Raw genomic sequence first — 11,933 nt, forward strand, 5'->3', positions numbered from 1 at the left:
CCCTTACTGTAAGCCCACCGTTTAGGACACCACCTGCAGCAAATGCGGAGGTATCGTCGCAAGGCCAAAGCAGTCAGGGAATCACCAGATTCTTGGTAGGAAACACTGTATGTAGGCCAACATCAAGAATACCATCACCAACCGTCTCTCAATCTGCCATGTCCACAACCACCCCCACTAGTTCCACCATATGCAGCTCTGCAGTCCAGCTCACCATACAAGAGACTCTTGTTAGGAAAAGAGAGTACTCATCGTCTCATCCGCGTACACAGGGTTTGAACGCCCACATTGCTAGACTAATCTCGTTAGAGATGATGCCCTACCAGTTTGTTGAAAGCGAAGCTTTCAAAGCCCTGATGGCCTACACAGTACCACGCTATGATCTACCCAGTCGACACTTCTTTGCGAGAAAAGCCATCCCAGCCCTCCACCAGCATGTCAAAGACCGCATTGTCCATGCACTCAGGCAATCAGTCAGTAGAAAGGTGCACCTCACAACAGATGCATGGACCAGTAGGCATGGCCAGGGACGTTACGTGTCCATCACGGCACACTGGGTTAATGTGGTGGATGCAGGGTCCACAGGGGACAGCCATACTGGAACAGTTCTGCCTAGCCCACGGTCTAGGAAACAGTTGGCTGTAGGCTTTCGCCACCCCTCCTCCTCCTACTCCTCCAGCAGAAGCGAAAGCTCGTCCACAGAGCGCAGTCGCATGACCACTCCATCCGCAGCTGCCAGTGTTGCACACGAGGTGTCCTATTATGGAACTGTAGCGCCCCCACACCGCCGCAGGGCCGAGGGGTACCCGGTACCGGGCCTCTGAGTCTCTGCTCCTGGGGTTGTCACGGCGGCTAGGCCCCGGTCCGTGACCCTGCCGTGGGGCGCACAGTCAATGAAAGGTGTGGATGTTGGTGGTGCAGTTGTGGGGTGCAGGTCGCGGTAAATAATGAGGACACCAGGTTGCAGTCTCTTTACCTCTTTACTGGAGATCTCTGAGTCCTCAGTCCAGAATACGGTTCACCAGGCTGCGCAAGTCCGGCCGGTCCAATGGCACCTCCAGAGTTCTCTTCACAGGTGGAAATCGGTGCCTTCCTTCTTAGCGCTATGTGTTGTAGTCCTTCCCTGCTGTGCTTACGGAAAGTACCCCACAACCGTTGTGTCTGTTTCTTAAGTTCCCTCACAACTCGATTAAATGATGTTCTTCTAATCGTCCGTCCCTTCCTGATGTTACAGTTAGAACGGCACCCGTTTGTCGGGTAGGCCTGGAGTTCTTCCGGGACCCTAGAGACGCCCCTCTCCCGCAATTGCCTCCCAAGACTTCATAGGTGATATGTGTTAGACAGCCCGCCTTAAACTGACTGTCCTGCCGCTGTTTAGAGTATTGCTTGAAGCTGAATGTTATAATACTCCCTCGGCGTTCCGGCCAACGGTAGTGCGCCTCAGTAGGGTGTTGCTCCGGTCTTACAGCACGACCCCTACTGGAATTCTCCTATCGCTTGATCTCGTTTCTCACTCAGCACAATCTATCTCGCTTCTAGTCCTTTCTTGGGCCCCGCCGCTTCCCGGAGCTGGCGCGGACCCGTTACGTTCTTTCCAATGCCAAGCCTCTGTCAGGATCCCACCCCTGACAGAGACCCTACTGTCTCTTCCTCCACAACACCCTCTGCCACTAGGTGTTGCTTCGTCCAATCCAGTCAGCTTTCTGATCTAACTTCCTGCCTGACCCCCAGTTTACCCACTATGGTGGGGAGTGGCCTAATGAATAGCACCCTTAGCTCCCCCCGGAGGCCCGGCTGTGAAATGTATTGGTGTCTGTGATACCTGATCAGATGAACTCCTTCAGTGCCATCGGACGCACCGTAGCTCCCCATAGTGGCGGAGCCACAGTACTGCAACGACCAGGACTCTGGGGCGCTGCACTCCCCCCTGGTTAAACACAGTACTCCGGGACTGGGAAGAAAACAACAATACAAGTTAGCAAAAAGACATACAATTTTGTTGAGTGCAATAACAATAAGCATATTTGAACAGAGCTTCCCTTTATGGGAGGTGAGGACACTTGAACGTTACAACCATGGTTAACATTATAAATTACAGGTTATAAATAACTCCCGTTACCCAACCGGGTATTCTACTAAGTGCAAGATTGTTGAACAATAATTTAACTTTGCCTTTAAGGACATACACTCTTAATCCACTAAAGACCTTCCTATAATCACATTATAAGGCAATTTAAATTTTTCATTCTCCTTCTTTAGATCTGCAGGACCGCCTGTCCTATCGGCACCAGACCTACTGCCTCTCCTTTCAGTTACAGGACCGCCCCGTTCAGCCAGGGCCTACTGCCTTTTCAACTACTATACACAGTATAGAACATAACATTACTTTCAGTTTTAGAGCACTGAGCCATCTCTTCTTGACTCCTATGAGAACTCAGGGTTTACCTTCTATCCCCATTAACTATCCATCAGCATTATCAAAAACATTTTCTATCGAACATTAGCCTTCTCATTATCTTTCTGTCTACTATGCATGCCGGACACCACGTCTATCTCTACGGGTCCACTGCATCCTTCTTCTATCTTTCACCTTTTACTTCTCAGAGCACATTATCAATATTTCTTCACATTTAACCAGTTAAACACATATAACTTTTCTCATATAAACATTATCATCATTTCCTTTGGTCAAGACATTATTGCTACTCATCTTAAGCAATATTACTATCGAAGCGTGACAAATGAACATCCCCTTTAAGAGAGGACCAAGTCTCTATGAGGTAGCGTATCTTCTCAAGCTACCGGTCCATACTTAGCAAAGGTTCCCGTGCGGTATCTTCGCAAAGAGTCCTTCTTTAAGTAAAACCAGTAGGGAGCGCCTTTAATAAGGTGCAACTATGTACAAAGAAGTTCGGATCATGCACTGTTCATGATTTCAGCAGTTTTTGAATAACATAGAAAAATAGAAAAATAACCAAAAACAATAGGGATCCCGGGTAAACAAAGGGATCCCTTTAAGAGTTAACCCTTTACGGGTATAGCAACAAAGTAGTGGAACAGTAACTATTTACAGATTCAGGGTATCGAGGTTTATTCTCTTAGTAGGTTGCCAGACATCAGCTGATGGTGAACACCTCCCGACCGTGCAAGCTTCAGCCCTTGGTCCACGGCTGATGCGGCGGTAGTTTGTTCCCTCTCTTTCCAGTCCTTCCATTGTAGGATCAAGTACCGCTTATATTGTTCCCAATTCAGCACGGCAATGGTGTGACCTTCTCGCCGGACTCCATCCAGCCCAATTCGGGGGGCCTCCCACCGGAGGGTAACTCCCTCCGGGCTCACATCTACGAACTCCCCCGTCTGGGTTGGTGGTAGAGGTATCAGCCTCCCCGTTGTGCCGGGGGATAATACCCCTAGCCCCGCCAAGAGGAAACGATTATTGTGGGGGCAGGGATCGGTCGCAGGATCGGGGTCGGTCGGGGGAGCAGGGACGCTTTCTATACCTGCGCCTGATGTGATTCCACCGATGCCGGTCCGTTCCATTAACGAGGACGCTGGAGTCGGCCGCAGCCCGGACCGCGGCTCCTCCCCGGCAGTCTCTGGATACGGCTCCGCTCCCCATAGCTCCTCTTCGGCTAGTTCCGAGATCGGGATTGGTAGGCTCAGCTCCGCTACCGGCTCCGAAGAACTCAGGTCCTCCTGCTGCGGCGGACGCGGGTCCTCTTCTGATGGATGAGGACGAGCCGAGTTCACCTCGCCGTTGTTCGGGCACCTGCTGTTCATCGTCTCTGTCCGGCATTCGGCGGCAATGCATGCATCTGACTCTGCCATTTCTCCAAGGTCGAGGTCCTCCTTCACCTCGTTCCCGCCATCGCAAGTCAGGGGGCGGTTCTCTGCTTTGAGGCAGGTCATCGCTTTGCAACAAGAGGCGCAGGGGGCGATCACCGCTTCTGGCGCCACTTTGGTAATCTCCTCCCATGGCACGCCCTCCTGCTTCTCTGGCGTAGCAATGGTGGCGGTTTTTGGCGGGAACTTTTGGCGGTAAATGGCGCAGCACAGTCTTTGCAATAAAGTACAGTCCAAGCACAACAAATCACAGTTCCAAGGCACACATGACCCGATTCTTCAGGCTTAAGTAGATCCTGTTCGTGACGCCAAGTTGTAGCGCCCCCACACCGCAGCAGGGCCGAGGGGTACCCGGTACCGGGCCTCTGAGTCTCTGCTCCTGGGGTTGTCACGGCGGCTAGGCCCCGGTCCGTGACCCTGCCGTGGGGCGCACAGTCAATGAAAGGTGTGGATGTTGGTGGTGCAGTTGTGGGGTGCAGGTCGCGGTAAATAACGAGGACACCAGGTTGCAGTCTCTTTACCTCTTTACTGGAGATCTCTGAGTCCTCAGTCCAGAATATGGTTCACCAGGCTGCGCAAGTCCGGCCGGTCCAATGGCACCTCCAGAGTTCTCTTCACAGGTGGAAATCGGTGCCTTCCTTCTTAGCGCTATGTGTTGTAGTCCTTCCCTGCTGTGCTTACGGAAAGTACCCCACAACCGTTGTGTCTGTTTCTTAAGTTCCCTCACAACTCGATTAAATGATGTTCTTCTAATCGTCCGTCCCTTCCTGATGTTACAGTTAGAACGGCACCCGTTTGTCGGGTAGGCCTGGAGTTCTTCCGGGACCCTAGAGACGCCCCTCTCCCGCAATTGCCTCCCAAGACTTCATAGGTGATATGTGTTAGACAGCCCGCCTTAAACTGACTGTCCTGCCGCTGTTTAGAGTATTGCTTGAAGCTGAATGTTATAATACTCCCTCGGCGTTCCGGCCACTGGTAGTGCGCCTCAGTAGGGTGTTGCTCCGGTCTTACAGCACGACCCCTACTGGAATTCTCCTATCGCTTGATCTCGTTTCTCACTCAGCACAATCTATCTCGCTTCTAGTCCTTTCTTGGGCCCCGCCACTTCCCGGAGCTGGCGCGGACCCGTTACGTTCTTTCCAATGCCAAGCCTCTGTCAGGATCCCACCCCTGACAGAGACCCTACTGTCTCTTCCTCCACAACACCCTCTGCCACTAGGTGTTGCTTCGTCCAATCCAGTCAGCTTTCTGATCTAACTTCCTGCCTGACCCCCAGTTTACCCACTATGGTGGGGAGTGGCCTAATGAATAGCACCCTTAGCTCCTCCCGGAGGCCCGGCTGTGAAATGTATTGGTGTCTGTGATACCTGATCAGATGAACTCCTTCAGTGCCATCGGACGAACCGTAGCTCCCCATAGTGGCGGAGCCACAGTACTGCAACGACCAGGACTCTGGGGCGCTGCACTACAGCTAGTGGTAAGCGTCAGCAGGCTGTGTTGGAAATTAAGTGTTTGGGCGACAAAAGACACACTGCGGAAGTTCTGGCCGAGTTCTTGCAGCAAGAAACTCAGTCCTGGCTGGGCAGTGTACATCTTCAGGCAGGCAATTTAGTCAGTCAGTGATAACGGGAGGAATTTTATGGCTGCCATAGCCCTTTCAGAACTGAAACACATACCTTGCCTGGCTCACACCTTGAACCTGGTGGTGCAGTGCTTCCTGAAAAGTTATCCGGGGTTACCAGCCCTGCTCCTGAAGGTGCGAAGACTTTGCTCGCACATCCACCGGTCGCCCATACACTCCAGCCATATGCAGAACCATCAGCGATCGCTGAAGCTTCCCCAAGACACCGACTAATAATCGACGTTGCAACAAGGTGGAACTCCACACTGCACATGCTTCAGAGGCTGTGCGAACAGAGGCGTGCTGTAATGTATTTGAGGGAGGATACACATACACATGTCAGGTGTGCAGTGGTCGAAGCTACAAGACCTCTGTCAAGCCCTTCAGTGTTTTGAGGAATGCACACGGCTGGTAAGTGCAGACGACGCCATCATAAGCATGAGCATCTCACTAATGCGTCTGCTGATGCAAAGTTTGATGCACATTAAGGAGCAGGCGTCTGCAGCCGAGGAGGAGGGAAGCCTTGATGACAGTCAGCCATTGTCTGCTCAGGGAACTCTCCTGGACGAGGTGGCGGACGAAGAGGAGGAGGAAGAGAATGATGATGGGGATGAATATTTATGGGAGGAGGAAGCTTCTCAGGGGGCAATAGAAACTGGTGGCGTTGCAAGGTCAGGTACAGGGTTTTTGCGGGAGACAAGTGATGTTGATTTGCCAGAAAGTGCTCCTCAACCCAGCACAAGCAGTGAATTGACACCTGGAACATTGGCCCACATGGCGGATTATGCCTTGCGTATCCTAAAAAGGGACCCCCGCATTATCAAAATGATGACCGATGACGATTACTGGTTGGCCTGCCTCCTGGATCCACGATATAAAGAAAAATAGAAAAATATCATGCCACATGAGAACCTTGAGCAAATATTGGCTACCAAACAAGCAACTCTTGTAAACCGTTTGGTTCAGGCATTCCCAGCACATAGCGGCGGTGATGGTTATCACACGAGCTGCAGGGGGCAACATGGCAGAGGTGTTAGAGGTACACAAATCAGAAGTGGCATTGGACAGAGGGGTTTTATGACCAGGTTGTGGAGTGATTTCGCAATGACCGCAGACATGACAGGTACTGCTGCATCAATTCAAAGTGACAGGAGACAACATTTGTCCAGTATGGTTACAAACTATTTTTCCTCCCTTATCGATGTTCTCCCTCACAGGTCATTCCCCTTTGATTACTGGGCATCTAAAATAGACACCTGGCCTGAATTGGCAGAATATGCATTACAGGAGCTCGCTTGCCCAGCTGCTAGTGTGCTATCAGAAAGAGTCTTCAGTGCTGCTGGTTCAATACTGACCAAAAAAAGGACTCGTCTGGCTACCCAAAATGTTGATGATCTAACCTTCATTAAAATGAACCAATCATGGATTTCTAATTATTTTGCCCCACCTTCCCCTGCTGACATGTAGTTTGCCTGAAAAATGTCTTGCTTTTGGACTCCTCTTACTGACTGCTCCAATTCCTCCATTTGCAGCTGCTGAATGTCCACCATAGGCCATTTTTTTACCTCCATAAATGGGCTGACTCCCCCCACAGGGCCGTGGTCACTACCTAGCACAAGCACCCGTGCGAGTGCCGTTTGCCTGGACAGGTGGGTGTGCCCATTCTTGGGCGACGGCACTGGCACAGGGTCCCTCATAGTACAATGAAGTGTCTGACGGTGGTGGTGCACAACCAACGTCAGACACACCGTCGTAATATGAGGGGCCCTGGGCCAGTACCGCCACCCATGAGAGAGTGTCCCCCCCAGCTCGAACAGCGCTCTACCACTTGCAAAACTTACCTCTCCTGGCTCCACCACTGTGTAGTCTGTGCTGTTAAATCCTTCAATGGCACTGCCAATAAAAATGTGTTGAAATAATAGATGATAGTAAAAATATACTGGGGCCCTGGCCTACATTTAGACCAGTTAATACTTTGCGCCAGCTACCACTGTCTGCTACTCAGCAGAGGAGCCCACCCCTGTACGTAGCTATGCCACCTGTTTATTTATGAAAATTTGTTTGGCAGACATTTACCTCACTTTATTGTTTTGGCCTACTAACTGTGTCATCCACTCCTTACAGTTGTCCTCCACTGAACAAACCTATGCCGCCAGTTTACTCCTGTTACCAGTTTTGAACTGCATAGAGCCTACTTTTTTATTTTAGGCCTTCTAAGTCTGTCTGCGCCACTCCTCACAATCGTCCTCCGCTGAACAAACCAATGCTGCCTTTGTACCCCTGTAACCAAATTTAAACTGCATTGAGCCTACTTTTTTATTTTAGGCCTACTACATGTGTCTGTCTGCGCCACTCAATGCAGCTGTCCTCCACTGAACAAAGCTGAGCTTCAATTTTCAGGCTTTCGGCCTGCAGAAAATATGAAACTGCATTTGGCCTACTTGTTTGGTTGGGCCCTACTAATGGTGTCTGCCGCTCCTTGCTTTTCTCCTCCACTGAACAAAGCTGAGCTTCAATTTTCAGGCTTTCGGCCTGCAGAAAATATGAAACTGCATTTGGCCTACTTGTTTGGTTGGGTCCTACTAATGGTGTCTGCCGCTCCTTGCTTTTCTCCTCCACTGAACAAAGCTGAGCTTCAATTTTCAGGATTTCGCCCTACGTAAAATATGAAAATGCATTTGGCCTACTTGTTTGGTTGGGCCTACTAACGGTGTCTGCCGCTCCTTGGTGTTCTCCTCCACTGAACAAAGCTGAGCTTTAATTTTCAGGCTTTTGGCCTGTATAAAATGTTGAACTGCATTTGGCCTACTTGTTTGTTTGGGCCTACTAATGGTGTCTGCCACTCCTTCTTGTTCTCCTCCACTGAATATAGCTGAGCTTCAATTTTCAGGCTTTCGGCCTAGATCAGATATGAAACTGCATTTGGCCTACTTGTTTGGTTGGGCCTACTAACGGTGTCTGCCGCTCCTTGGTGTTCTCCTCCACTGAACAAGGCTGAGCTTCAATTTTCAGGCTTTCACCCTACGTAAAATATGAAAATGCATTTGGCCTACTTGCTTGGTTGGGCCTACTAACGGTGTCTGCCGCTCCTTGGTGTTCTCCTCCACTGAACAAAGCTGAGCTTCAATTTTCAGGCTTTCGGCCTACAGAAAATATGAAACTGCATTTGGCCTACTTGTTTGGTTGGGCCCTACTAACGGTGTCTGCCGCTCCTTGCTTGTCTCCTCCACTGGATATAGCTGAGCTTCAATTTTCAGGCTTTCGGCCTAGATCAGATATGAAACTGCATTTGGCCTACTTATTTGGTTGGGCCTACTAACGGTGTCTGCCGCTCCTTGGTGTTCTCCTCCACTGAACAAAGCTGAGCTTCAATTTTCAGGCTTTCGCCCTACGTAAAATATGAAAATGCATTTGGCCTACTTGTACGGTTGGGCCTACTAACGGTGTCTGCCGCTCCTTGATGTTCTACTCCACTGAACAAAGCAGTGCCGCCTGTTTACTGCTGTTACCAATTTTGAACTGCATTTGACCCACTTTATTACTTGGGCCTACTAACTGTCTGCCACTCATTACAGTTTTCCTCCACTGAACAAAGCAATGCCGCCTTTTTTAATCCTGTTACCAATTTTGAACTGCATGTAGCCTACTTTATTCTTTGGGCCTATAACTGTGTTTCCTCCTCATCCTGCCCATTGCCCAGCCACTGCTAGATGAGTCTGCTGGTACATTGACCCAGACCACTACATTCCCCTTGCAATCTACACAGCCAGAATCTGACCCTGCTGAAAGTCTGGTTCCCCTTCCCGCATACTATACCACCTTACACGGGGACAAAGAGGAAGGCGCAGATGAAAGTGCAGGTTCCTTCATCAGGTGAGGGGGCATACTCGTTGGCGACGTCACTGGCACAGGGCCCCTCATAGTACGCCAAAGTGTCTCTGCCGGTGGGAGGCGCCCCCGCCGTCAAACTCACCGCCGTACTTTGAGGGGCCCTGTGCCAGTGCCAATGCGAACGAGTGGGCCCCCCTGCTTCCTCAGGATCACAGCACTTGCAAAGTTGAAATAATTACCTCTCCCTGGTCCACCGCCGTGACGTAGTCCGCGTTTCCTGGGCCCACGAAAAACTTGAACCAGCCCTACCCCCCCACAACTTTAGCCAAATGACCCCCAATTTTCAATGACTAACTACTTTATAAGGTAAATTAAGATTGACAAGCTTAAGTAACAAGAATTTATGTTTTTGGCATTAAAATGGGCACTGTATGTGTTTTCCTGTCCTCCACTCACTGCCGACTTTGCTTCCCCATTGACTTGCATTGAGTTTCGTGTTTCAGTCGGATCCCCGACTTTTCGCAATAATCGGCTGATTTCACCCAACCCGACTTTTGAGAAAGTCGGGTTTCGCGAAACCCGACTCGATCCTAAAAAAGTAAAAGTCACTCAACTCTACTTTGAACAAATGGGACACTGGTCCTTCAGATCATTTACCTGCATAGTATTGCACCTATCATCTGTGCAGGGAATTACAACACATCTCCATGTGCTTAAATGGTGGCAAAGGAGAGTAGCATATAGTAAAAATTCACTATAGTGCAATAATACCATCATGTCCCTTTAAATTATCAGTGACTTCTGTCACCATGACAATAAACAACCAATAGGATTATTAGATTTGAATTTAAAAAACACACAAACGTCAGTTATGCTCAGTCTGTTCTATCACAGCAGAGAGTGAAGACGTTTCGGGTATAAACCTGTAATATTATACAAGTGACGGCTGATTATCTCATCACATATTCACACAGAATAACCCGAGATGTTCTGTTACTAATTGTTCTTATTTACCCCAATACTTCACATACAGACATGTACATGAGGAGGAGCCGGCGGCTGATACTCCGCTGTCTCCACTTGTCACATCTTATTGGATGGGTCCAATATTTAACATCAGCTCCGTCCTCCATAGAGAACGGCGCCTGCAGAGCGGAGAACGGACCGAAGTCGATTATTCTGAATATTCCTCCATATACAGCACAGAATAATGGGGGAGGGCAGATATTGGATATAGAAGGCATATCCTGCACATTGCCCAATGTTGCCTTTGCCCCAGCAATGCCTCCTAAACACACGGTGTTTCCCAAAGTTTCCAATAACAGTACACCCTGGTCAATGAGCCCAAAACCTATTCTGACTGTTCTGCTATTTTACAGGAATTTAATAGATTTCGACACGAGTGAAGACCACAGCGAGACCATGTGGACCGGACCTTCATCCTGCACTGGATCCGGTGAGATTCCTCACACTGTTAGACGACCATTCTCTGTGCTGTGGTCAGACGGCTCCTAGCACTTAGCGGGATGGTTAGCGATATGGCGATCAGTAGTGCCGCCCTGTCACATCCTCTCTGTATGGTTATGGGTGATCCTTATATTTGGTTCTTTTCTCTACAGTTGATATCACACCGGAGGAGGCATTCAGAAGACTGGCCTTCTGTATGAAGTTTCTGCCGTCACCCCTCTACAACATGGAGGTTAGTGAGAAGATTATACCGCTGCCTTTAATTTTACAAGGGTGTATAGGAATGTCTTATTACATGAGTAACTTAATCTGCTGTCTTCTTAGCGCCTCATGCCGACCAGCCCAGAAGCCCAGAAGAAATATACAACAAGGCATGAATCTGAAGAGCAGCCTGCACCATCCATGAAGACCAGGATCACAGAACAAGAAGCAAGGGCAATGTGGGCTAAAGTACTGTGTATGGACCTGGATGAAGAGCAGAGAACCCAAAAAAAAGAAAGGAAGAAAAAAGAGGTCAAAATCACAATTAAGATCGGCGCCAGAAGAGAGACCACAACAGAGGCCAGAAGAAGCAGCAGGACAGAGGCCAGAAGAAGCAGCAGGACAGAGGCCAGAAGAAGCAGCAGGACCACGCAGTGCCACATCCTCCAAATATATCAACCAGTATTTGAGAGGAAAGAAGAACATCATCTGGACAATCCTGCTAGGACCTCTCAGCCGATAACATCATACACGGCAAATACTGGGAGGTAAGTATAAAAAAAAAATAGTAATAAGAGTGGTATAATATTAGTAATAATAATAGTAATTATAATACATAGCAGCAGTATATTAATATTAGTAGGAAAAACTGTAATAGTAGCTATCATAGTGGTAACAAAAAGTAGTAATTATTGTAAAAAATAGTAGGAATAAAAATGTAAAAGTAATAATATTAGTAGTTATAACAGCAGGTTTGATGTAGCAGTAAGTAACATAGGGACCTTATTATTGGTAGGGGCATAGCATTAATAATAATTAATAATATAAACAATTAGTTACAGTAGCATAAATAGGATATAGAGAAGTAGTTGTCATAACAAGGTAGTCAGATAGTATTAACCACTATTCTATTAATATAACACAATATACACATTTTATAGAATTAGGCGGCTTGATCCAGGGTTCTAGG

This window comes from Ranitomeya variabilis, chromosome 2 (genome assembly GCF_051348905.1).
Source record: "Ranitomeya variabilis isolate aRanVar5 chromosome 2, aRanVar5.hap1, whole genome shotgun sequence".
NCBI classification, from domain to species: domain Eukaryota; kingdom Metazoa; phylum Chordata; class Amphibia; order Anura; family Dendrobatidae; genus Ranitomeya; species Ranitomeya variabilis.